We start from the raw sequence: 23440 nt of genomic DNA on the forward strand, positions 1-23440 counted from the left end.
GGCATCGCGGTGTCCATTCCACTTGAGGCCGCAAACTCAGGGTCCCTCTCACATAGCTAACGCTGAGAGAAGCCTCCTCTTGAGGTGCTTGTGGTAAGGTGGTATTCCTCTGGAGTCGAAGCCAGGGACTAACCTCTCATCTCGAGTTGATGTTTGGTCCACGGAGCTCTTTTGTGTTGCTACAGTGACCTTAGGATCCCTCTAGCCTTGAAACAGTGTTCTTGGGGTTTCTCTGGAGTGCCATCAAGGAAATCAAGGCTCCTTTCACGGGTGATGTCCAACACGGAATTGCTCTGCACGCAGTGCAGGGGAATCGGGCCTCATCTCACTGCGAGGGGGAAGTCTAATGGTTTATCTCGAGTTGCGGTGGGAACCTCGGGTACATTCTCGAGTTACGACGGGGATGGCCCTTCCACCCACGTGTTTGTTCAGCCTCGTCAGGACTCCAGCCTAGTTGCGAGGGACAACTCGGGATTCTCCTCGAGGCTTGGCAGGGCAATTGGGACGCCTCTCCACCTGAGGCGGGAGACCAAGTGTCCGTTTCCCCGTGCCACAGGAATCCTGGGACTCCTATAAAGTTTCACGAGGAGTTACGAATCGTCTCCTTTGGAGGCACTGATCTCCGCGTACCTCTGGAGTTTTCAAATAATGTGAGGCCTCCGATCGCGATGAGGTGGCAGACTAGGTCTTTCTCTGTGGTCTCCACTGGGCTTTCAGACATCCTTTCTTCTTGGGAGATGCAAGACGAGCATGCATTCAAGTCATTGCGGGGATAACCGGCCTTATTTCGCGTCAGGGCATCGCGGTGTCCATTCCACTTGAGGCCGCAAACTCAGGGTCCCTCTCACATACCTAGAGCTGAGAGAAGCCTCCTCTTGAGGTACTTGTGGTAAGGTGGTATTCCTCTGGAGTCGAAGCCAGGGACTAACCTCTCATCTCGAGTTGATTTTTGGTCCACGGAGCTCTTTCGTGTTGATACAGTGACCTCAGGATCCCTCTAGCCTTGAAACAGTATTCTTGGGGTTTCTCTGGAGTGCCATCAAGGAAATCAAGGCTCCTTTCATGTGTGATGTGCAACATGGAATTGCTCTGCACGCAGTGCAGGGGAATCGGGCCTCATCTCGCGGCGAGGGGGAAGTCTCATGGTTTTTCTCGAGTTGCGGCGGGAACCTGGGGTATATTCTCGAGTTACGACGGCGATGGCCCTTCCACACATGTGTTTGTTCATTGAGGTCAGGACTCCTGCCTAGTTGCGAGGGACAACTCGGGATTCTACTCGAGGCTTGGCAGGGCAATTGGGACGCCTCTCCAGCTGAGGCGGGAGACCAAGGGTCCCTTTCCACGTGCCACAGGTATCCTGGGACTCCTATCAAGTTTCACGAGGAGTCAGGCATCGTCTCCTTTGGAGGCACTGATCTCCGCGTACCTCTGGAGTTTTCAAAGGATGTGCGGCCTCCGGTCGCGATGAGGTGGGGAACTAGGTCTTTCTCTGTGGTCTCCACAGGGGATTCTGACATCCTTTCGTCTTGGGAGATGCAAGACGAGCCTGCATTCAAGTCACTGTAGGGATATCCGGGCTTATTTCGAGTCAGGGCATCGCGGTGTCCATTCCACTTGAGGCCGCAAATTCAGGGTCCCTCTCACATACCTAGAGCTGAGAGAAGCCTCCTCTTGAGGTGCTTGTGGTAAGGTGGTATTCCTCTGGAGTTGAAGCCAGGGACTAACCTCTCATCTCGAGTTGATTTTTGGTCCACGGAGCTCTTTCGTGTTGCTACAGTGACCTCAGGATCCCTCTAGCCTTGAAACAGTGTTCTTGGGGTTTCTCTGGAGTGCCATCAAGGAAATCAAGGCTCCTTTCATGTGTGATGTGCAACACGGAATTGCTCTGCACACAGTGCAGGGTTCGGGCCTCATTTTCCGTCGAGGGGGAAGTCTCATGGTTTTTCTCGAGTTGCGGCAGGAAATTGGGGTATATTCTCGAGTTACGACGGGGAAAGCCCTTCCACCCACGTGTTTGTTCAGCGACGTCAGACTCCTTCCTAGTTGCGAGGGACAACTCGGGATTCTCCTCGAGGCTTGGCAGGGCAATTGGAATGCCTCTCCAGCTGAGGCGGGAGACCAAGGGTCCCTTTCCACATGCCACAGGAATCCTGGGACTCCTAAGAAGTTTCACGAGGAGTCAGGCATCGTCTCCTTTAGAGGCACTGATCTCCGAGTACCTCTGGAGTTTTCAAAGGATGTGAGGCCTCCGGTCGTGATGAGGTGGGGAACTAGGTCTTTCTCTGTGGTCTCCACAGGGGATTCAGACATCCTTTCGTCTTGGGAGATGCAAGACGAGCCTGCATTCAAGTCACTGCAGGGATATCCGGCCTTATTTCGAGTCAGGGCATCGCGGTGTCCATTCCACTTGAGGCCGTTAACTCAGGTTCCCTCTCACATACCTAGAGCTGAGAGAAGCCTCCTCTTGAGGTACTTGTGGTAAGGTGGTGTTCTTCTGGAGTCGAAGCCAGGGACTAACCTCTCATCTCGTGTTGATTTTTGGCGCAAGGATCTCTTTCGTGTTGCTACAGTGACCTCAGGATCCCTCTAGCCTTGAAACAGTGTTCTTGGGGTTTCTCTGGAGTGCCATCAAGGAAATCAAGGCTCCTTTCATGTGTGATGTGCAACACGGAATTGCTCTGTACGCAGTGCAGGGGAATCGGGCCTGATCTCGCGGCGAGGGGAAAGTCTCATGGTTTTTCTCGAGTTGCGGCGGGAACCTGGGGTATATTCTCGAGTTACGACGGGGATGGCCCTTCCACACACGTGTTTGTTCAGCGACGTCAGAACTTCTGCCTAGTTGCAAGGGACAACTCGGGATTCTCCTCTAGGCTTGGCAGGGCAATTGGGATGGCTCTCCAGCTGAGGCGTGAGACAAATTTTCCCTTTCCACGTGCCACAGGAAGCCTGGGACTCCTATCAAGTTTCACGAGCAGTCAGGCATCGTCTCCTTTGGAGGCGCGGATCTCTGCGTACCTCTGGAGTTTTCAAAGGATGTGAGGCCTCCGGTCGCGATGAGGTGGGGAACTAGGTCTTTCTCTGTGGTCTCCACAGGGGATTCAAACATCCTTTCGTCTTGGGAGATGCAAGACGAGCCTGCATTCAAGTCACTGCAGGGATATCCGGCCTTATTTCGAGTCAGGGCATCGCGGTGTCCATTCCACTTGAGGCCGCAAACTCAGGGTCCCTCTCACATAGCTAGAGCTGAGAGAAGCCTCCTCTTGAGGTGCTTGTGGTAAGGTGGTATTCCTCTGGAGTCGAACCCAGGGACTAACCTCTCATCTCGAGTTGATTTTTGGTCCACTGAGCTCTTTTGTGTTGCTACAGTGACCTCAGGATTCCTCTAGCCTTGAAACAGTGTTCTTGGGGTTTCTCTGGAGTGCCATCAAGGAAATCAAGGCTCCTTTCATGTGTGATGTGCAACACGGAATTGCTCTGCCCGCAGTGCAGGGGAATCGGGCCTCATCTTGCGGCGAGGGGGAAGTCTCATGGTTTTTCTCGAGTTGCGGTGGCAACCTGGGGTATATTCTCGAGTTACGACGGGGATGGCCCTTCCACCCACGTGTTTGTTCAGCGACGTCAGGACTCCTGCCTAGTTGCAAGGGACAACTCGGGATTCTCCTCGAGGCTTGGCAGGGCAATTGGGATTCCTCTCCGGTTGAGGCGGGAGACCAAGGTTTCCTTTCCACATGCCACAGGAATCCTAGGACTCCTATCACGTTTCACGAGGAGTCAGTCATCGTCTCCTTTGGAGGCACTGATCTCCGTGTACCTCTGGAGTTATCAAAGGATGTGAGGCCTCCGGTCGCGATGAGGTGGGGAACTAGGTCTTTCTCTGTGGTCTCCACAGGGGATTCAGACATTCTTTCATCTTGGGAAATGCAGGACGAGCCTGCATTCAAGTCACTGCAGGGATATCCGGCCTTATTTCGAGTCAGGGAATCGCGGTGTCCATTCCACTTGAGGCCGCAAACTCAGGGTCACTCTCACATACCAAGAGCTGAGAGAAGCCTCCTCTTGAGGTGCTTGTCGTAAGGTGGTATTCCTCTGGAGTCGAAGCCAGGGACTAACCTCTCATCTCGAGTTGATTTTTGGTCCACGGAGCACTTTTGTGTTGCTACAGTGACCTCAGAATCCCTCTAGCCTTGAAACAGTGTTCTTGGGGTTTCTCTGGAGTGCCATGAAGGAAATCAAGGCTCCCTTCATGTGTGATGTGCAACACGGAATTGCTCTGCACGCAGTGCAGGGGAATCGGGCCTCATCTCGCGGCGAGGGGGACGTCTCATGTTTTTTCTCGAGTTGCGGCGGGAACCTGGGCTATATTCTCAAGTTACGACGGGGATGGCCCTTCCACCAACGTGTTTGTTCAGCGACGTCAGGGCTCCTGCCTAGTTGCAAGGGACAACTCGGGATTCTCCTCGAGGCTTGACAGGGCAATTGGGACGCCTCTCCAAATGAGGCGGGAGACCAAGGGTCCCTTTCCACGTGCCACAGGAATCCTGGGACTCCTATCAAGTTTCACGAGGAGTCAGGCATCGTCTCCCTTGGAGGCACTGTTCTCCGTGTACCTCTGGAGTTTTCAATGGATGTGAGGCCTCCGGTAGCGATGAGGTGGGGAACTAGTTCTTTTTCTGTGGTCTCCACAGGGGATTCAGACATCCTTTCGTCTTGGGAGATGCAAGACGAGCCTGCATTCAACTCACTGCAGGGATATCCGGCCTTATTTCGAGTCAGGGCCTCGCGGTTTCCATTCCACTTGAGGCCGCTAACTCAGGTTCCCTCTCACATACCTAGAGCTGAGAGAAGCCTCCTCTTGAGGTACTTGTGGTAAGGTGGTGTTCTTCTGGAGTCGAAGCCAGTGACTAACCTCTCATCTCGAGTTCATTTTTGGTCGACGGAGCTCTTTTGTGTTGCTACAGTGATCTCAGGATCCCTATAGCCTTGAAACAGAGTTCTTGGGGTTTCTCTGGAGTGCCATCAAGCAAATCAAGGCGCCTTTCATGTGTGATGTGCAACACGGAATTGCTCTGCATGCATTGCAGCGGATTCGGGCCGGATCTCGCGGCGAGGGGGAAGTCTCATGGTTTTTCTCGAGTTGCGGCGGGAACCTGCGGTATATTCTCGAGTTACGACGGGGATGGCCCTTCCACCCACGTGTTTGTTCACTGACGTCAGGACTCCTGCCTAGTTGCGAGGGACAACTCGGGATTCTCCTCGAGGCTTGGCAGGGCAATTGGGACGCCTCTCCAGCTGAGGCGGGAGACCAAGGGTCCCTTTCCACGTGCCACAGGAATCCTGGGACTCCTATCAAGTTTCCCGAGGAGTCAGGCATCATCTCCTTTGAAGGCACTGATCTCCGCGTACCTCTGGAGTTTTCAAAGGATGTGAGGCCTCCGGTCGCGATGAGGTGGGGAACTAGGTCTTTCTCTGTGGTCTCCACAGGGGATTCAGACACCCTTTCGTCTTGGGAGATGCAAGACGAGCCTGCATTCAAGTCACTGCAGGGATATCCGGCCTTATTTCGAATCAGGGCATCGCGGTGTCCATTCCACTTGCGGCCGCAATCTCAGGGTCCCTCTCACATACCTAGAGCTGAGAGAAGCCTCCTCTTGAGGTGCTTGTGGTAAGGTGGTATTCCTCTGGAGTCGAAGCCAGGGACTACCCTCTCATCTCGAGTTGATTTTTGGTCAACGCAGCTCTTTCGTGTTGCTACAGTGACCTCAGGTTCCCTCTAGCCTTGAAACAGTGTTCTTGGGGTTTCTCTGGAGTGCCATGAAGGAAATCAAGGTTCCCTTCATGTGTGATGTGCAACACGGATTTGCTCTGCACGCAGTGCAGGGGAATCGGGCCTCATCTCGCGGCGAGGGGGACGTCCCATGGTTTTTCTCGAGTTGCGGCGGGAACCTGGGCTATATTCTCAAGTTACGACGGGGATGGCCCTTCCACCCACGTGTTTGTTCAGCGACGTCAGGGCTCCTGCCTAGTTGCAAGGGACAACTCGGGATTCTCCTCGAGGCTTGGCAGGGCAATTGGGACACCTCTCCAAATGAGGCGGGAGACCAAGGGTCCCTTTCCACGTGCCACAGGAATCCTGGGACTCCTATCAAGTTTCACGAGGAGTCAGGCATCGTCTCCCTTGGAGGCACTGTTCTCCGTGTACCTCTGGAGTTTTCAATGGATGTGAGGCCTCCGGTAGCGATGAGGTGGGGAACTAGTTCTTTCTCTGTGGTCTCCACAGGGGATTCAGACATCCTTTCGTCTTGGGAGATGCAAGACGAGCCTGCATTCAACTCACTGCAGGGATATCCGGCCTTATTTCGAGTCAGGGCATCGCGGTTTCCATTCCACTTGAGGCCGCTAACTCAGGTTCCCTCTCACATACCTAGAGCTGAGAGAAGCCTCCTCTTGAGGTACTTGTGGTAAGGTGGTGTTCTTCTGGAGTCGAAGCCAGGGACTAACCTATCATCTCGAATTGATTTTTGGTCGACGGAGCTCTTTTGTGTTGCTACAGTGATCTCAGGATCCCTATAGCCTTGAAACAGTGTTCTTGGGGTTTCTCTGGAGTGCCATCAAGCAAATCAAGGCGCCTTTCATGTGTGATGTGCAACACGGAATTGCTCTGCACGCATTGCAGCGGATTCGGGCCGGATCTCGCGGCGAGGGGGAACTCTCATGGTTTTTCTAGAGTTGCGGCGGGAAACTGCGGTATATTCTCGAGTTACGACGGGGATGGCCCTTCCACCCACGTGTTTGTTCACTGACGTCAGGACTCCTGCCTAGTTGCGAGGGACAACTCGGGATTCTCCTCGAGGCTTGGCAGGGCAATTGGGACGCCTCTCCAGCTGAGGCGGGAGACCAAGGGTCCCTTTCCACGTGCCACAGGAATCCTGGGACTCCTATCAAGTTTCACGAGGAGTCACGAATCGTCTCCTTTGGAGGCACTGATCTCCGCGTACCTCTGGAGTTTTCAAAGGATGTGAGGCCTCCGATCGCGATGAGGTGGCAGACTAGGTCTTTCTCTGTGGTCTCCACAGGGGATTCAGACATCCTTTCGTCTTGGGAGATGCAAGACGAGCCTGCATTCAAGTCACTGCTGTTATATCCGGCCTTATTTCGAGTCAGGGAATCGCGGTGTCCATTCCACTTGAGGCCGCAAACTCAGGGTCCCTCTCACATACCAAGAGCTGAGAGAAGCCTCCTCTTGAGGTGCTTGTGGTAAGGTGGTATTCCTCTGGAGTCGAACCCAGGGACTAACCTCTCATCTCGAGTTGATTTTTAGTCCACGGAGCACTTTTGTGTTGCTACAGTGACCTCAGAATCCCTCTAGCCTTGAAACAGTGTTCTTGGGGTTTCTCTGGAGTGCCATGAAGGAAATCAAGGCTCCTTTCATGTGTGATGTGCAACACGGAATTGCTCTGCACGCAGTGCAGGGGAATCGGGCCTCATCTCGCGGCGAGGGGGAAGTCTCATGGTTTTTCTCGAGTTGCGGCGGGAACCTGGGCTATATTCTCAAGTTACGACGGGGATGGCCCTTCCACCCACGTGTTTATTCACTGACGTCAGGGCTCCTGCCTAGTTGCAAGGGACAACTCGGGATTCTCCTCGAGGCTTGGCAGGGCAATTGGGACGCCTCTCCAGCTGAGGCGGAAGACCAAGGGTCCCTTTCCACGTGCCACAGGAATCCTGGGACTCCTATCAAGTTTCCCGAGGAGTCAGGCATCGTCTCCTTTGGAGGCACTGATCTCCGCGTACCTCTGGAGTTTTCAAAGGATGTGAGGCCTCCGGTCGCGATGAGGTGGGGAACTAGGTCTTTCTCTGTGGTCTCCACAGGGGATTCAGACACCCTTTCGTCGTGGGAGATGCAAGACGAGCCTGCATTCAAGTAACTGCAGGGATATCCGGCCTTATTTCGAATCAGGGCATCGGGGTGTCCATTCCACTTGCGGCCGCACACTCAGGATCCCTCTCACATACCTAGAGCTGAGAGAAGCCTCCTCTTGAGGTGCTTGTGGTAAGGTGGTATTCCTCTGGAGTCGAAGCCAGGGACTAACCTCTCATCTCGAGTTGATTTTTGGTCCACGGAGCTCTTTCGTGTTGCTACAGTGACCTCAGGATCCCTCTAGCCTTGAAACAGTGTTCTTGGGGTTTCTCTGGAGTGCCATCAGGGAAATCAAGGCTCCTTTCATGTGTGATGTGCAACACGGAATTGCTCTGCATGCAGTGCAGGGGAATCGGGCCTCATCTCACGGCGAGGGGGAAGTCTCATGGCTTTTCTCGAGTTGCGGCGGGAACCTGGGGTACATTCTCGAGTTACGACGGGGATGGCCCTTCCAGCCACGTGTTTGTTCAGCCTCGTCAGGACTCCAGCCTAGTTGCGAGGGACAACTCGGGATTCTCCTCGAGGCTTGGCAGGGCAATTGGGACGCCTCTCCACCTGAGGCGGGAGACCAAGGGTCCCTTTCCACGTGCCACAGGAATCCTGGGACTCCTATCAAGTTTCACGAGGAGTCACGAATCGTCTCCTTTGGAGGCACTGATCTCCGCGTACCTCTGGAGTTTTCAAAGGATGTGAGGCCTCCGGTGGCGATGAGGTGGCAGACTAGGTCTTTCTCTGTGGTCTCCACAGGGGATTCAGACATCCTTTCGTCTTGGGAGATGCAAGACGAGCCTGCATTCAAGTCACTGCAGGGATATCCGGCCTTATTTCGAGTCAGGGCATCGCGGTGTCCATTCCACTTGAGGCCGCAAACTCAGGGTCCCTCTCACATACCTAGAGCTGAGAGAAGCCTCCTCTTGAGGTGCTTGTGGTAATGTGGTATTTCTCTGGAGTCGATGCCAGGGACTAACCTCTCATCTCGAGTTGATTTTTGTCCACGGAGCTCTTTCATGTTGCTACAGTGACCTCAGGATCCCTCTAGACTTGAAACAGTGTTCTTGGGGTTTCTCTGGAGTGCCATCAAGGAAATCAAGGCTCCTTTCATGTGTGATGTGCAACACGGAATTGCTCTGCACGCAGTGCAGCGGAATCGGGCCTCATCTCGCGGTGAGGGGGAAGTCTCATAGTTTTTCTCGAGTTGCGGCGGGAACCTGGGGTATATTCTCGAGTTACGACGGGGATGGCCCTTCCACCCACGTGTTTGTTCAGCGACCTCAGGACTCCTGCCTAGTTGTGAGGGACAACTCGGGATTCTCCTCGAGGCTTGGCAGGGTAATTGGGACGCCTCTCCAGCTGAGGCGGGAGACCAAGGGTCCCTTTCCACGTGCCACAGGAATCCTGGGACTCCTATCAAGTTTGACGAGGAGTCAGGCATCGTTTCCTTTGGAGGCACTGATCTCCGCGTACCTCTGGAGTTTTCAAAGGATGTGAGGCCTCCGGTCGCGATGAGGTGGGGAACTAGGTCTTTCACTGTGGTCTCCACAGGGGATTCAGACATCCTTTCGTCTTGGGAGATGCAAGACGAGCCTGCATTCAAGTCACTGCAGGGATATCCGGCCTTATTTCGAGTCAGGGCATCGCGGTGTCCATTCCACTTGAGGCCGCAAACTCAGGGTCCCTCTCACATAGCTAAAGCTGAGAGAAGCCTCCTCTTGAGGTGCTTGTGGTAAGGTGGTATTCCTCTGGAGTCGAAGCCAGGGACTAACCTCTCATCTCGAGTTGATGTTTGGTCCACGGAGCTCTTTTGTGTTGCTACAGTGACCTTAGGATCCCTCTAGCCTTGAAACAGTGTTCTTGGGGTTTCTCTGGAGTGCCATCAAGGAAATCAAGGCTCCTTTCACGGGTGATGTGCAACACGGAATTGCTCTGCACGCAGTGCAGGGGAATCGGGCCTCATCTCACTGCGAGGGGGAAGTCTAATGGTTTATCTCGAGTTGCGGTGGGAACCTCGGGTACATTCTCGAGTTACGACGGGGATGGCCCTTCCACCCACGTGTTTGTTCAGCCTCGTCAGGACTCCAGCCTAGTTGCGAGGGACAACTCGGGATTCTCCTCGAGGCTTGGCAGGGCAATTGGGACGCCTCTCCACCTGAGGCGGGAGACCAAGTGTCCGTTTCCCCGTGCCACAGGAATCCTGGGACTCCTATAAAGTTTCACGAGGAGTTACGAATCGTCTCCTTTGGAGGCACTGATCTCCGCGTACCTCTGGAGTTTTCAAATAATGTGAGGCCTCCGATCGCGATGAGGTGGCAGACTAGGTCTTTCTCTGTGGTCTCCACAGGGCTTTCAGACATCCTTTCTTCTTGGGAGATGCAAGACGAGCATGCATTCAAGTCATTGCGGGGATAACCGGCCTTATTTCGAGTCAGGGCATCGCGGTGTCCATTCCACTTGAGGCCGCAAACTCAGGGTCCCTCTCACATACCTAGAGCTGAGAGAAGCCTCCTCTTGAGGTACTTGTGGTAAGGTGGTATTCCTCTGGAGTCGAAGCCAGGGACTAACCTCTCATCTCGAGTTGATTTTTGGTCCACGGAGCTCTTTCGTGTTGATACAGTGACCTCAGGATCCCTCTAGCCTTGAAACAGTATTCTTGGGGTTTCTCTGGAGTGCCATCAAGGAAATCAAGGCTCCTTTCATGTGTGATGTGCAACATGGAATTGCTCTGCACGCAGTGCAGGGGAATCGGGCCTCATCTCGCGGCGAGGGGGAAGTCTCATGGTTTTTCTCGAGTTGCGGCGGGAACCTGGGGTATATTCTCGAGTTACGACGGCGATGGCCCTTCCACACATGTGTTTGTTCATTGAGGTCAGGACTCCTGCCTAGTTGCGAGGGACAACTCGGGATTCTACTCGAGGCTTGGCAGGGCAATTGGGACGCCTCTCCAGCTGAGGCGGGAGACCAAGTGTCCCTTTCCACGTGCCACAGGTATCCTGGGACTCCTATCAAGTTTCACGAGGAGTCAGGCATCGTCTCCTTTGGAGGCACTGATCTCCGCGTACCTCTGGAGTTTTCAAAGGATGTGCGGCCTCCGGTCGCGATGAGGTGGGGAACTAGGTCTTTCTCTGTGGTCTCCAAAGGGGATTCTGACATCCTTTCGTCTTGGGAGATGCAAGACGAGCCTGCATTCAAGTCACTGTAGGGATATCTGGGCTCATTTCGAGTCAGGGCATCGCGGTGTCCATTCCACTTGAGGCCGCAAATTCAGGTTCCCTCTCACATACCTAGAGCTGAGAGAAGCCTCCTCTTGAGGTGCTTGTGGTAAGGTGGTATTCCTCTGGAGTTGAAGCCAGGGACTAACCTCTCATCTCGAGTTGATTTTTGGTCCACGGAGCTCTTTCGTGTTGCTACAGTGACCTCAGGATCCCTCTAGCCTTGAAACAGTGTTCTTGGGGTTTCTCTGGAGTGCCATCAAGGAAATCAAGGCTCCTTTCATGTGTGATGTGCAACACGGAATTGCTCTGCACACAGTGCAGGGTTCGGGCCTCATTTTCCGTCGAGGGGGAAGTCTCATGGTTTTTCTCGAGTTGCGGCAGGAAATTGGGGTATATTCTCGAGTTACGACGGGGAAAGCCCTTCCACCCACGTGTTTGTTCAGCGACGTCAGACTCCTTCCTAGTTGCGAGGGACAACTCGGGATTCTCCTCGAGGCTTGGCAGGGCAATTGGATTGCCTCTCCAGCTGAGGCGGGAGACCAAGGGTCCCTTTCCACATGCCACAGGAATCCTGGGACTCCTAAGAAGTTTCACGAGGAGTCAGGCATCGTCTCCTTTAGAGGCACTGATCTCCGAGTACCTCTGGAGTTTTCAAAGGATGTGAGGCCTCCGGTCGTGATGAGGTGGGGAACTAGGTCTTTCTCTGTGGTCTCCACAGGGGATTCAGACATCCTTTCGTCTTGGGAGATGCAAGACGAGCCTGCATTCAAGTCACTGCAGGGATATCCGGCCTTATTTCGAGTCAGGGCATCGCGGTGTCCATTCCACTTGAGGCCGTTAACTCAGGTTCCCTCTCACATACCTAGAGCTGAGAGAAGCCTCCTCTTGAGGTACTTGTGGTAAGGTGGTGTTCTTCTGGAGTCGAAGCCAGGGACTAACCTCTCATCTCGTGTTGATTTTTGGCGCAAGGATCTCTTTCGTGTTGCTACAGTGACCTCAGGATCCCTCTAGCCTTGAAACAGTGTTCTTGGGGTTTCTCTGGAGTGCCATCAAGGAAATCAAGGCTCCTTTCATGTGTGATGTGCAACACGGAATTGCTCTGTACGCAGTGCAGGGGAATCGGGCCTGATCTCGCGGCGAGGGGGACGTCTCATGGTTTTTCTCGAGTTGCGGCGGGAACCTGGGCTATATTCTCAAGTTACGACGGGGATGGCCCTTCCACCAACGTGTTTGTTCAGCGACGTCAGGGCTCCTGCCTAGTTGCAAGGGACAACTCGGGATTCTCCTCGAGGCTTGACAGGGCAATTGGGACGCCTCTCCAAATGAGGCGGGAGACCAAGGGTCCCTTTCCACGTGCCACAGGAATCCTGGGACTCCTATCAAGTTTCACGAGGAGTCAGGCATCGTCTCCCTTGGAGGCACTGTTCTCCGTGTACCTCTGGAGTTTTCAATGGATGTGAGGCCTCCGGTAGCGATGAGGTGGGGAACTAGTTCTTTTTCTGTGGTCTCCACAGGGGATTCAGACATCCTTTCGTCTTGGGAGATGCAAGACGAGCCTGCATTCAAGTCACTGCAGGGATATCCGGCCTTATTTCGAGTCAGGGCCTCGCGGTTTCCATTCCACTTGAGGCCGCTAACTCAGGTTCCCTCTCACATACCTAGAGCTGAGAGAAGCCTCCTCTTGAGGTACTTGTGGTAAGGTGGTGTTCTTCTGGAGTCGAAGCCAGTGACTAACCTCTCATCTCGAGTTCATTTTTGGTCGACGGAGCTCTTTTGTGTTGCTACAGTGATCTCAGGATCCCTATAGCCTTGAAACAGAGTTCTTGGGGTTTCTCTGGAGTGCCATCAAGCAAATCAAGGCGCCTTTCATGTGTGATGTGCAACACGGAATTGCTCTGCATGCATTGCAGCGGATTCGGGCCGGATCTCGCGGCGAGGGGGAAGTCTCATGGTTTTTCTCGAGTTGCGGCGGGAACCTGCGGTATATTCTCGAGTTACGACGGGGATGGCCCTTCCACCCACGTGTTTGTTCACTGGCGTCAGGACTCCTGCCTAGTTGCGAGGGACAACTCGGGATTCTCCTCGAGGCTTGGCAGGGCAATTGGGACGCCTCTCCAGCTGAGGCGGGAGACCAAGGGTCCCTTTCCACGTGCCACAGGAATCCTGGGACTCCTATCAAGTTTCCCGAGGAGTCAGGCATCATCTCCTTTGAAGGCACTGATCTCCGCGTACCTCTGGAGTTTTCAAAGGATGTGAGGCCTCCGGTCGCGATGAGGTGGGGAACTAGGTCTTTCTCTGTGGTCTCCACAGGGGATTCAGACACCCTTTCGTCTTGGGAGATGCAAGACGAGCCTGCATTCAAGTCACTGCAGGGATATCCGGCCTTATTTCGAATCAGGGCATCGCGGTGTCCATTCCACTTGCGGCCGCAATCTCAGGGTCCCTCTCACATACCTAGAGCTGAGAGAAGCCTCCTCTTGAGGTGCTTGTGGTAAGGTGGTATTCCTCTGGAGTCGAAGCCAGGGACTACCCTCTCATCTCGAGTTGATTTTTGGTCAACGCAGCTCTTTCGTGTTGCTACAGTGACCTCAGGTTCCCTCTAGCCTTGAAACAGTGTTCTTGGGGTTTCTCTGGAGTGCCATGAAGGAAATCAAGGTTCCCTTCATGTGTGATGTGCAACACGGATTTGCTCTGCACGCAGTGCAGGGGAATCGGGCCTCATCTCGCGGCGAGGGGGACGTCCCATGGTTTTTCTCGAGTTGCGGCGGGAACCTGGGCTATATTCTCAAGTTACGACGGGGATGGCCCTTCCACCCACGTGTTTGTTCAGCGACGTCAGGGCTCCTGCCTAGTTGCAAGGGACAACTCGGGATTCTCCTCGAGGCTTGGCAGGGCAATTGGGACACCTCTCCAAATGAGGCGGGAGACCAAGGGTCCCTTTCCACGTGCCACAGGAATCCTGGGACTCCTATCAAGTTTCACGAGGAGTCAGGCATCGTCTCCCTTGGAGGCACTGTTCTCCGTGTACCTCTGGAGTTTTCAATGGATGTGAGGCCTCCGGTAGCGATGAGGTGGGGAACTAGTTCTTTCTCTGTGGTCTCCACAGGGGATTCAGACATCCTTTCGTCTTGGGAGATGCAAGACGAGCCTGCATTCAACTCACTGCAGGGATATCCGGCCTTATTTCGAGTCAGGGCATCGCGGTTTCCATTCCACTTGAGGCCGCTAACTCAGGTTCCCTCTCACATACCTAGAGCTGAGAGAAGCCTCCTCTTGAGGTACTTGTGGTAAGGTGGTGTTCTTCTGGAGTCGAAGCCAGGGACTAACCTATCATCTCGAATTGATTTTTGGTCGACGGAGCTCTTTTGTGTTGCTACAGTGATCTCAGGATCCCTATAGCCTTGAAACAGTGTTCTTGGGGTTTCTCTGGAGTGCCATCAAGCAAATCAAGGCGCCTTTCATGTGTGATGTGCAACACGGAATTGCTCTGCACGCATTGCAGCGGATTCGGGCCGGATCTCGCGGCGAGGGGGAAGTCTCATGGTTTTTCTAGAGTTGCGGCGGGAAACTGCGGTATATTCTCGAGTTACGACGGGGATGGCCCTTCCACCCACGTGTTTGTTCACTGACGTCAGGACTCCTGCCTAGTTGCGAGGGACAACTCGGGATTCTCCTCGAGGCTTGGCAGGGCAATTGGGACGCCTCTCCAGCTGAGGCGGGAGACCAAGGGTCCCTTTCCACGTGCCACAAAATCCTGGGACTCCTATCAAGTTTCCCGAGGAGTCAGGCATCATCTCCTTTGGAGGCACTGATCTCCGCGTACCTCTGGAGTTTTCAAAGGATGTGAGGCCTCCGGTCGCGATGAGGTGGGGAACTAGGTCTTTCTCTGTGGTCTCCACAGGGGATTCAGACACCCTTTCGTCTTGGGAGATGCAAGACGAGCCTGCATTCAAGTCACTGCAGGGATATCCGGCCTTATTTCGAATCAGGGCATCGCGGTGTCCATTCCACTTGCGGCCGGACACTCAGGGTCCCTCTCACATACCTAGAGCTGAGAGAAGCCTCCTCTTGAGGTGCTTGTGGTAATGTGGTATTCCTCTGGAGTCGAAGCCAGGGACTAACCTCTCATCTCGAGTTGATTTTTGGTCCACGGAGCTCTTTCGTGTTGCTACAGTGACCTCAGGATCCCTCTAGCCTTGAAACAGTGTTCTTGGGGTTTCTCTGGAGTGCCATCAAGGAAATCAAGGCTCCTTTCATGTGTGATGTGCAACACGGAATTACTCTGCACGCAGTGGAGGGGAATCGGGCCTCATCTCGCGGCGAGGGGGAAGTCTCATGGTTCTTCTCGAGTTGCGGCGGGAACCTAGGGTATATTCTCGAGTTACGACGGGGATGGCCCTTCCACCCACGTGTTTATTCAGCGACGTCAGGACTCCTGCCTAGTTGCGAGGGACAACTCGGGATTCTCCTGGGGGCTTGGCAGGGCAATTGGGACGCCTCTCCAGCTGAGGCGGGAGACCAAGAGTCCCTTTCCACTTGCCACAGGAATCCTGGGACTCCTATCATGTTTCACGAGGAGTCAGGCATCGTCCCCTTTGGAGGCACTGATCTCCGCGTACCTCTGGAGTTTACAAAGGATGTGAGGCCTCCGGTCGCGAAGAGGTGGGGAACTAGGTCTTTCTCTGTGGTCTCCACAGGGGATTCAAACATCCTTTCATCTTGGGAGATGCAAGACGAGCCTGCATTCAAGTCACTTCAGAGATATCTGGACTTATATCGTGTCAGGGCATCGCGGTGTCCATTCCACTTGAGGCCGCAAACTCAGGTTCCCTCTCACATACCTAGAGCTGAGAGAAGCCTCCTCTTGAGGTACTTGTGGTAAGGTGGTATTCCTCTGGAGTCGAAGCCAGGGACTAACCTCTCATCTCGAGTTGATTCTTGGTCCACGGAGCTCTTTCATGTTGCCACACTGACCTCAGGTTCCCTCTAGCCTTGAAACAGTGTTCTCGGGGTTTCTCTGGAGTGTCATCAAGGAAATCAAGGCTCCTTTCATGTGTGATGTGCAACACGGAATTGCTCTGCACGCAGTGCAAGGGAGTCGGGCCTCATCTCGCGGCGAGGGGAAGTCTCATTGTTTTTCTCGAGTTGCGCCGGGAACCTGGGGTATATTCTCGAGTTACGACGGCGATGGCCCTTCCACCCACTTGTTTGTTCAGACACGTCAGGACTCCTGCCTAGTTGTGAGGGACAACTTGGGATTCTCCTCGAGGCTTGGCAGGGCAATTGGGACGCCTCTCCATCTGAGACGGTAGACCAAGGGTCCCTTTCCACGTGCCACAGGAATCCTGGGACTCCTATCAAGTTTCACGAGGAGTCAGGCATCGTCTCCTTTGGAGGCACTGATCTCCGCGTACCTCTGGAGTTTTCAAAGGATGTGAGGCCTCCGGTCGCGATGAGGTGGGGAACTAGGTCTTTCTCTGTGGTCTCCACAGGGGATTCAAACATCCTTTCGTCTTGGGAGATGCAAGACGAGACTGCATTCAAGTCACTGCAGGGATATCCGGCCTTATTTCGCGTCAGGGCATCGCGGTGTCCATTCCACTTGAGGCCGCAAACTCAGGGTCCCTCTCACATACCTAGAGCTGAGAGAAGCCTCCTCTTGAGGTGCTTGTGGTAAGGTGGTATTCCTCTGGAGTCGAAGCCAGGGACCAACCTCTCATCTCGAGTTGATTTTTGGTCCACGGAGCTCTTTCGTGTTGCTACAGTGACCTCAGGATCCCTCTACCCTTGAAACAGTGTTCTTGGGGTTTCTCTGGAGTGCCATCAAGGAAATCAAGGCTCCTTTCATGTGTGATGTGCAACACGGAATTACTCTGCACGCAGTGCAGGGGAATCGGGCCTCATCTCGCGGCGAGGGGGAAGTCTCATGGTTTTTCTCGAGTTGCGGCGGGAACCTGGGGTATATTCTCGACTTACGACGGGGATGGCCCTTCCACCCACGTGTTTGTTCAGCGACGTCAGGACTCCTGCCTAGTTGCGAGGGACAACTCGGGATTCTCCTCGAGGCTTGGCAGGGCAATTGGGACGCCTCTCCAGCTGAGGCGGGAGACCAAGGGTCCCTTTCCACTTGCCACAGGAATCCTGGGACTCCTATCAAGTTTCACGAGGAGTCAGGCATCGTCCCCTTTGGAGGCACTGATCTCCGCGTACCTCTGGAGTTTTCAAAGGATGTGAAGCCTCCGGTCGCCATGAGGTGGGGAACTAGGTCTTTCTCTGTGGTCTCCACAGGGGATTCAAACATCCTTTCCTCTTGGGAGATGCAAGACGAGCCTGCATTCAAGTCACTTCAGAGATATCTGGACTTATATCGTGTCAGGTCATCGCGGTGTCCATTCCACTTGAGGCCGCAAACTCAGGTTCCCTCTCACATACCTAGAGCTGAGAGAAGCCTCCTCTTGAGGTGCTTGTGGTAAGGTGGTATTCCTCTGGAGTCGAAGCCAGGGACTAACCTTTCATCTCGAGTTGATTCTTGGTCCACGGAGCTCTTTCGTGATGCCACACTGACCTCAGGTTCCCTCTAGCCTTGAAACAGTGTTCTTGGGGTTTCTCTGGAGTGCCATCAAGGAAATCAAGGCTCCTTTCATGTGTGATGTGCAACACGGAATTGCTCTGCACGCAGTGCAGGGGAATCGGGCCTCATCTCGTGGCGAGGGAAGTCTCATGGTTTTTCTCGAGTTGCGCCGGGAAACTGGGGTATATTCTCGAGTTACGACGGGGATGGCCCTTTCAATCACGTGTTTATACAGCGACGTCAGGACTCCTGCCTAGTTGCGAGGGACAACTCGGGATTCTCCTCGAGGCTTGGCAGGGCAATTGGGATGTCTCTCCAGCTGAGATGGGAGACCAAGGGTCCCTTTCCACGTGCACAGGAATCCTGGGAATCCTATCAAGTTTCACGAGGAGTCAGGCATCGTCCCTTTGACGGCACTGATCTCCGCGAACCTCTGAAGATTTCAAAGGATGTGAGGCCTCCGGTCGCGATGAGGTTGGGAACTAGGTCTTTCTCTGTGGTCTCCACAGGGGATTCAGACATCCTTTCGTCTTGGGAGATGCAAGACGAGCCTGCATTCAAGTCACTGCAGGGATATCCGGCCTTATTTCGAGTCAGGGCATCGCGGTGTCCATTCCACTTGAGACCGCAAACTCAGGTTCCCTCTCACATACCTAGAGCTGAGAGAAGCCTCCTCTTGAGGTGCTTGTGGTAAGGTGGTATTCCTCTGGAGTCGAAGCCAGGGAGTAACCTCTCATCTCGAGTTGATTTTTGGTCCACGGAGCTCTTTCGTGTTGCCACACTGACCTCAGGTTCCCTCTAGCCTTGAAACAGTGTTCTTGGGGTTTCTCTGGAGTGCCATCAAGGAAATCAAGGCTCCTTTCATGTGTGATGTGCAACACGGAATTGCTCTGCACGCAGTGCAGGGGAATCGGGCCTCATCTCGCGGCGAGGGGGAAGTCTCATGGTTTTTCTCGAGTTGCGGCGGAAACCTGGGGTATATTCTCGAGTTACGACGGGGATGGCCCTTCCACCCACGTGTTTGTTCAGCGACGTCAGGACTCCTGCCTAGTTGCGAGGGACAACTCGGGATTCTCCTCGAGGCTTGGCAGGGCAATTGGGATGCCTCTCCAGCTGAGGTGGGAGACCAAGGGTCCCTTTCCACGTGCACAGGAATCCTGGGACTCCTATCAAGTTTCACGAGGAGTCAGGCATCGTCCCTTTGGAGGCACTGATCTCCGCGTACCTCTGAAGATTTCAAAGGAAGTGAGGCCTCCGGTCGCGATGAGGTTGGGAACTAGGTCTTTCTCTGTGGTCTCCACAGGGGATTCAGACATCTTTTCGTCTTGGGAGATGCAAGACGAGCCTGCATTCAAGTCACTGCAGGGATATTCGGCCTTATTTCGAGTCAGGGCATCGCGGTGTCCATTCCACTTGAGGCCGCAAACTCAGGGTCCCTTTCACATACCTAGAGCTGAGAGAAGCCTCCTCTTGAGGTGCTTGTGGTAAGGTGGTATTCCTCTGAGGTCGAAGCCAGGGACTAACCTCTCATCTCGAGTTGATTTTTGGTCAACGGAGCTCTTTCCTGTTGCTACAGTGACCTCAGGATCCCTCTAGCCTTGAAACAGTGTTCTTGGGGTTTCTCTGGAGTGCCATCAAGGAAATCAAGGCTCCTTTCATGTGTGATGTGCAACACGGAATTGCTCTGCACGCAGGGCAGGGGAATCGGGCCTCATATCGCGGCGAGGGAGAAGTCTCATGGTTTTTCTCGAGTTGCGGCGGGAACCTGGAGTATATTCTCGAGTTACGACGGGGATGGCCCTTCCACACACGTGTTTGTTCAGCGAAGGCAGGACTTCTGCCTAGTTGCGGGGGACAACTCAGGATTCTCCTCGAGGCTTGTCAGGGCAATTGGGAAGCCTCTCCAGCTGAGGCGGGAGACCAAGGGTCCCTTTCCACGTGCCACAGGAATCCTGGGACTCCTATCAAGTTTCATGAGGAATCAGGCATCGTCTCCTTTGGAGGCAGTGATCTCCCCGTACCTCTGAAGTTTTCAAAGGATGTGAGGCCTCCGGTCGCGATGAGGTGGGGAACTAGGTCTTTCTCTGTGGTCTCCACAGGGGATTCTGACATCCTTTCATCTTGGGAGATGCAAGACGAGCCTGCATTCAATTCACTGCAGGGATTTCCGGCCTTATTTCGCGTCAGGGCATCGCAGTGTCCATTCCACTTGAGTCCGCAAAATCAGGGTCCCTCTCACATACCTAGAGCTGAGAGAAGCCTCCTCTTGAGGTGCTTGTGGTAAGGTGGTATTCCTCTGGAGTCGAAGCCAGGGACTAACCTCTCATCTCGAGTTGATTTTTGGTCCACGGACATCTTTCCTGTTGCTACAGTAACCTCAGGTTCCCTCTAGCCTTCAAACAGTGTTCTTGGGGTTTCTCTGGAGTGCCATCAAGGAAATCAAGGCTCCTTTCATGTTTGATGTGCAACACGGAATTGCTCTGCATGCAGTGTAGGAGAATCGAGCCTCATCTCGCCGTGAGGGGGAAGTCTCATGGTTTTTCTCGAGTTGCGGCGGGACCCTGGGGTATATTCTCGAGTTATGACGGGGATGGCCCTTCCAGCCACGTGTTTGTTCAGCGACGTCAGGACTCCTGCCTAGTTGCGAGGGAAAACTCGGGATTCTCCTCGAGGCTTGGCAGGGCAATTGGGACACCTCTCCAGCTGAGGCGGGAGACCAAGGGTCCCTTTCCATGTGCCACAGGAATCCTGGGACTCCTATCAAGTTTCACGAGGAGTCAGGCATCGTCTCCTTTGGAGGCACTGATCTCCGCGTACCTCTGGAGTTTTCAAAGGATGTGAGGCCTCCGGTCGCGATGAGGTGGGGAACTAGATCTTTCTCTGATGTCTCTACAGGGTTTTCAGACATCCTTTCGTCTTGGGAGATGCAAGACGAGCCTGTATTCAAGTCACTGCAGGGATATCTGGCCTTATTTCGAGTCAGGGCATCGCGATGTCCATTCCACTTGAGGCCGCAAACTCAGGGTCCCTCTCACATACCTAGAGCTGAGAGAAGCCTCCTCTTGAGGTGCTTGTGGTAAGGTGGTATTCCTCTGGAGTCGAAGCCAGGGAGTAACCTCTCATCTCGAGTTGATTTTTGGTCCACGGAGCTCTTTCGTATTGCCACACTGACCTCAGGTTCCCTCTAGCCTTGAAACAGTGTTCTTGGGGTTTCTCTGGAGTGCCATCAAGGAAATCAAGGCTCCTTTCATGTGTGATGTGCAACACGGAATTGCTCTGCACGCAGTGCAGGGGAATCGGGCCTCATCTCGCGGCAAGGGGGAAGTCTCATTGTTTTTCTCGAGTTGCGGCGGGAACCTGGGGTATATTCTCGAGTTACGACGGGGATGGCCCTTCCACCCACGTGTTTGTTCAGCTACGTCAGGACTCCTGCCTAGTTGCGAGGGACAACTCGGGATTCTCCTCGAGGCTTGGCAGGGCAATTGGGATGCCTCTCCAGCTGAGGCGGGAGACCAAGGGTCCCTTTCCACTTGCCACAGGAATCCTGGGACTCCTATCAAGTTTCACGAGGAGTCAGACATCATCTCCTTTGGAGGCACTGAACTCCGCGTACCTCCGGCGTTTTCCAAGGATTTGAAGCCTCCGGTCGCGATGAGGTGGGGAACTAGGTCTTTCTCTGTGGTCTCCACAGGGGATTCAGACATCCTTTCATCTTGGGAGATGCAAGACGAGCCTACATTCAATTCACTGCAGGGATATCCGGCCTTATTTCGCGTCAGGACATCGCAGTGTCCATTCCATTTGAGTCCGCAAAATCAGGGTCCCTCTCACATACCTAGAGCTGAGAGAAGCCTCCTCCTGAGGTGCTTGTGGTAAGGTGGTATTCCTCTGGAGTCAAAGCCAGGGACTAACCTCTCATCTCGAGTTGATTTTTGGTCCACGGAGCTCTTTCGTGTTGCCACAGTGAACACAGGTTCCCTCTAGCCTTGAAACAGTGTTCTTGGGGTTTCTCTGGAGTGCCATCAAGGAAATCAAGGCTCCTTTCATGTGTGATGTGCAACACGGAATTGCTCTGCACGCAGTGCAGGGGAATCGGGCCTCATCTCGCGGCAAGGGGGAAGTCTCATGGTTTTACTCGAGTTGCGGCAGGAACCTGGGGTATATTCTCGAGTTACGACCGGGATGGCCCTTCGAGCCACGTGTTTGTTCAGCGACGTCAGGACTCCTGCCTAGTTGCGAGGGAAAACTCGGGATTCTCCTCGAGGCTTGGCAGGGCAATTGGGACGCCTCTCCATCTGAGGCGGGAGACCAAGGGTCCCTTTCCACGTGCCACAGGAATCCTGAGACTCCTATCAAGTTTCCCGAGGAGTCACTCGTCGTCTCCTTTGGAGGCACTGATCTCCGCGTACCTCTGGAGTTTTCAAAGGATGTGAGGCCTCCGGTCGCGATGAGGTGGGGAACTAGGTCTTTTTCTGTGGTCTCCACAGGGGATTCAGACAAGCTTTCGTCTTGGGAGATACAAGACGAGCCTGTATTCAAGTCACTGCAGGGATATCCAGCCTTATTTCGAGTCAGGGCATCGCGGTGTCCATTCCACTTGAGGCCGCAAACTCAGCACATAGCTAGAGCTGAGAGAAGCCTCCTCTTGAGGTGCTTGTGGTAAGGTGGTATCCCTCTGGAGTCGAAGCCAGGGACTAACCTCTCATCTCGAGTTGATTTTTGGGCCACGGAGCTCTTTCGTGTGGCTACAGTGACCTCAGGATCCCTCTAGCCTTGAAACAGTGTTCTTGGGGTTTCTCTGGAGTGCCATCAAGGAAATCAAGGCTCCTTTCATGTGTGATGTGCAACACGGAATTGCTCTGCACGCAGTGCAGGGGAATCGGGCCTCATCTCGCTGCGAGGGGGAAGTCTCATGGTTTTTCTCGAGTTGCGGCGGGAACCTAGGGTATACTCTCGAGTTACGACGGGGATGGCCCTTTCAACCACGTGTTTGTTCAGCGACGTCAGGACTCCTGCCTAGTTGCGCGGGACAACTCGGGATTCTCCTCGAGGCTTGGCAGCGTAATTGGGACGCCTCTTCAGCTGAGGCGGGAGACCAAGGTTCCCTTTCCTCGTGCACAGGAATCCTGGGACTCCTATCAAGTTTCACGAGGAGTCAGGCATCGTCTCCTTTGGAGGCACTGATCTCCGCGTACCTCTGGAGTTTTCAAAGGATGTGAGGCCTCCGGTCGGGATGAGGTGGGGAACTAGATCTTTCTTTGAGGTCTCCACAGGGGTTTCAGACATCCTTTCGTCTTGGGAGTTGCAAGACGAGCCTGTATTCAAGTCACTGCAGGGATATCTGGCCTTATTTCGAGTCAGGGCATCGCGGTGTCCATTCCACTTGAGGCCGCAAACTCAGCGTCCCTCTCACATACCTAGAGCTGAGAGAAGCCTCCTCTTGAGGTGCTTGTGGTAAGGTGGTATTCCTCTGGAGTCGAAGCCAGGGACTAACCTCTCATCTCGAGTTGATTTTTGGGCCACGGAGCTCTTTCGTGTGGCTACAGTGACCTCAGGATCCCTCTAGCCTTGAAACAGTGTTCTTGGGGTTTCTCTGGAGTGCCATCAAGGAAATCAAGGTTCCTTTAATGTGTGATGTGCAACACGGAATTGCTCTGCACGCAGTGCAGGGGAATCGGGCCTCATCTCGCGGCGAGGGGGAAGTCTCATGGTTTTTCTCGAGTTGCGGCGGGAACCTGGTGT

This window comes from Cervus elaphus, chromosome 18 (assembly GCF_910594005.1).
Source record: "Cervus elaphus chromosome 18, mCerEla1.1, whole genome shotgun sequence".
Classification (NCBI taxonomy): domain Eukaryota; kingdom Metazoa; phylum Chordata; class Mammalia; order Artiodactyla; family Cervidae; genus Cervus; species Cervus elaphus.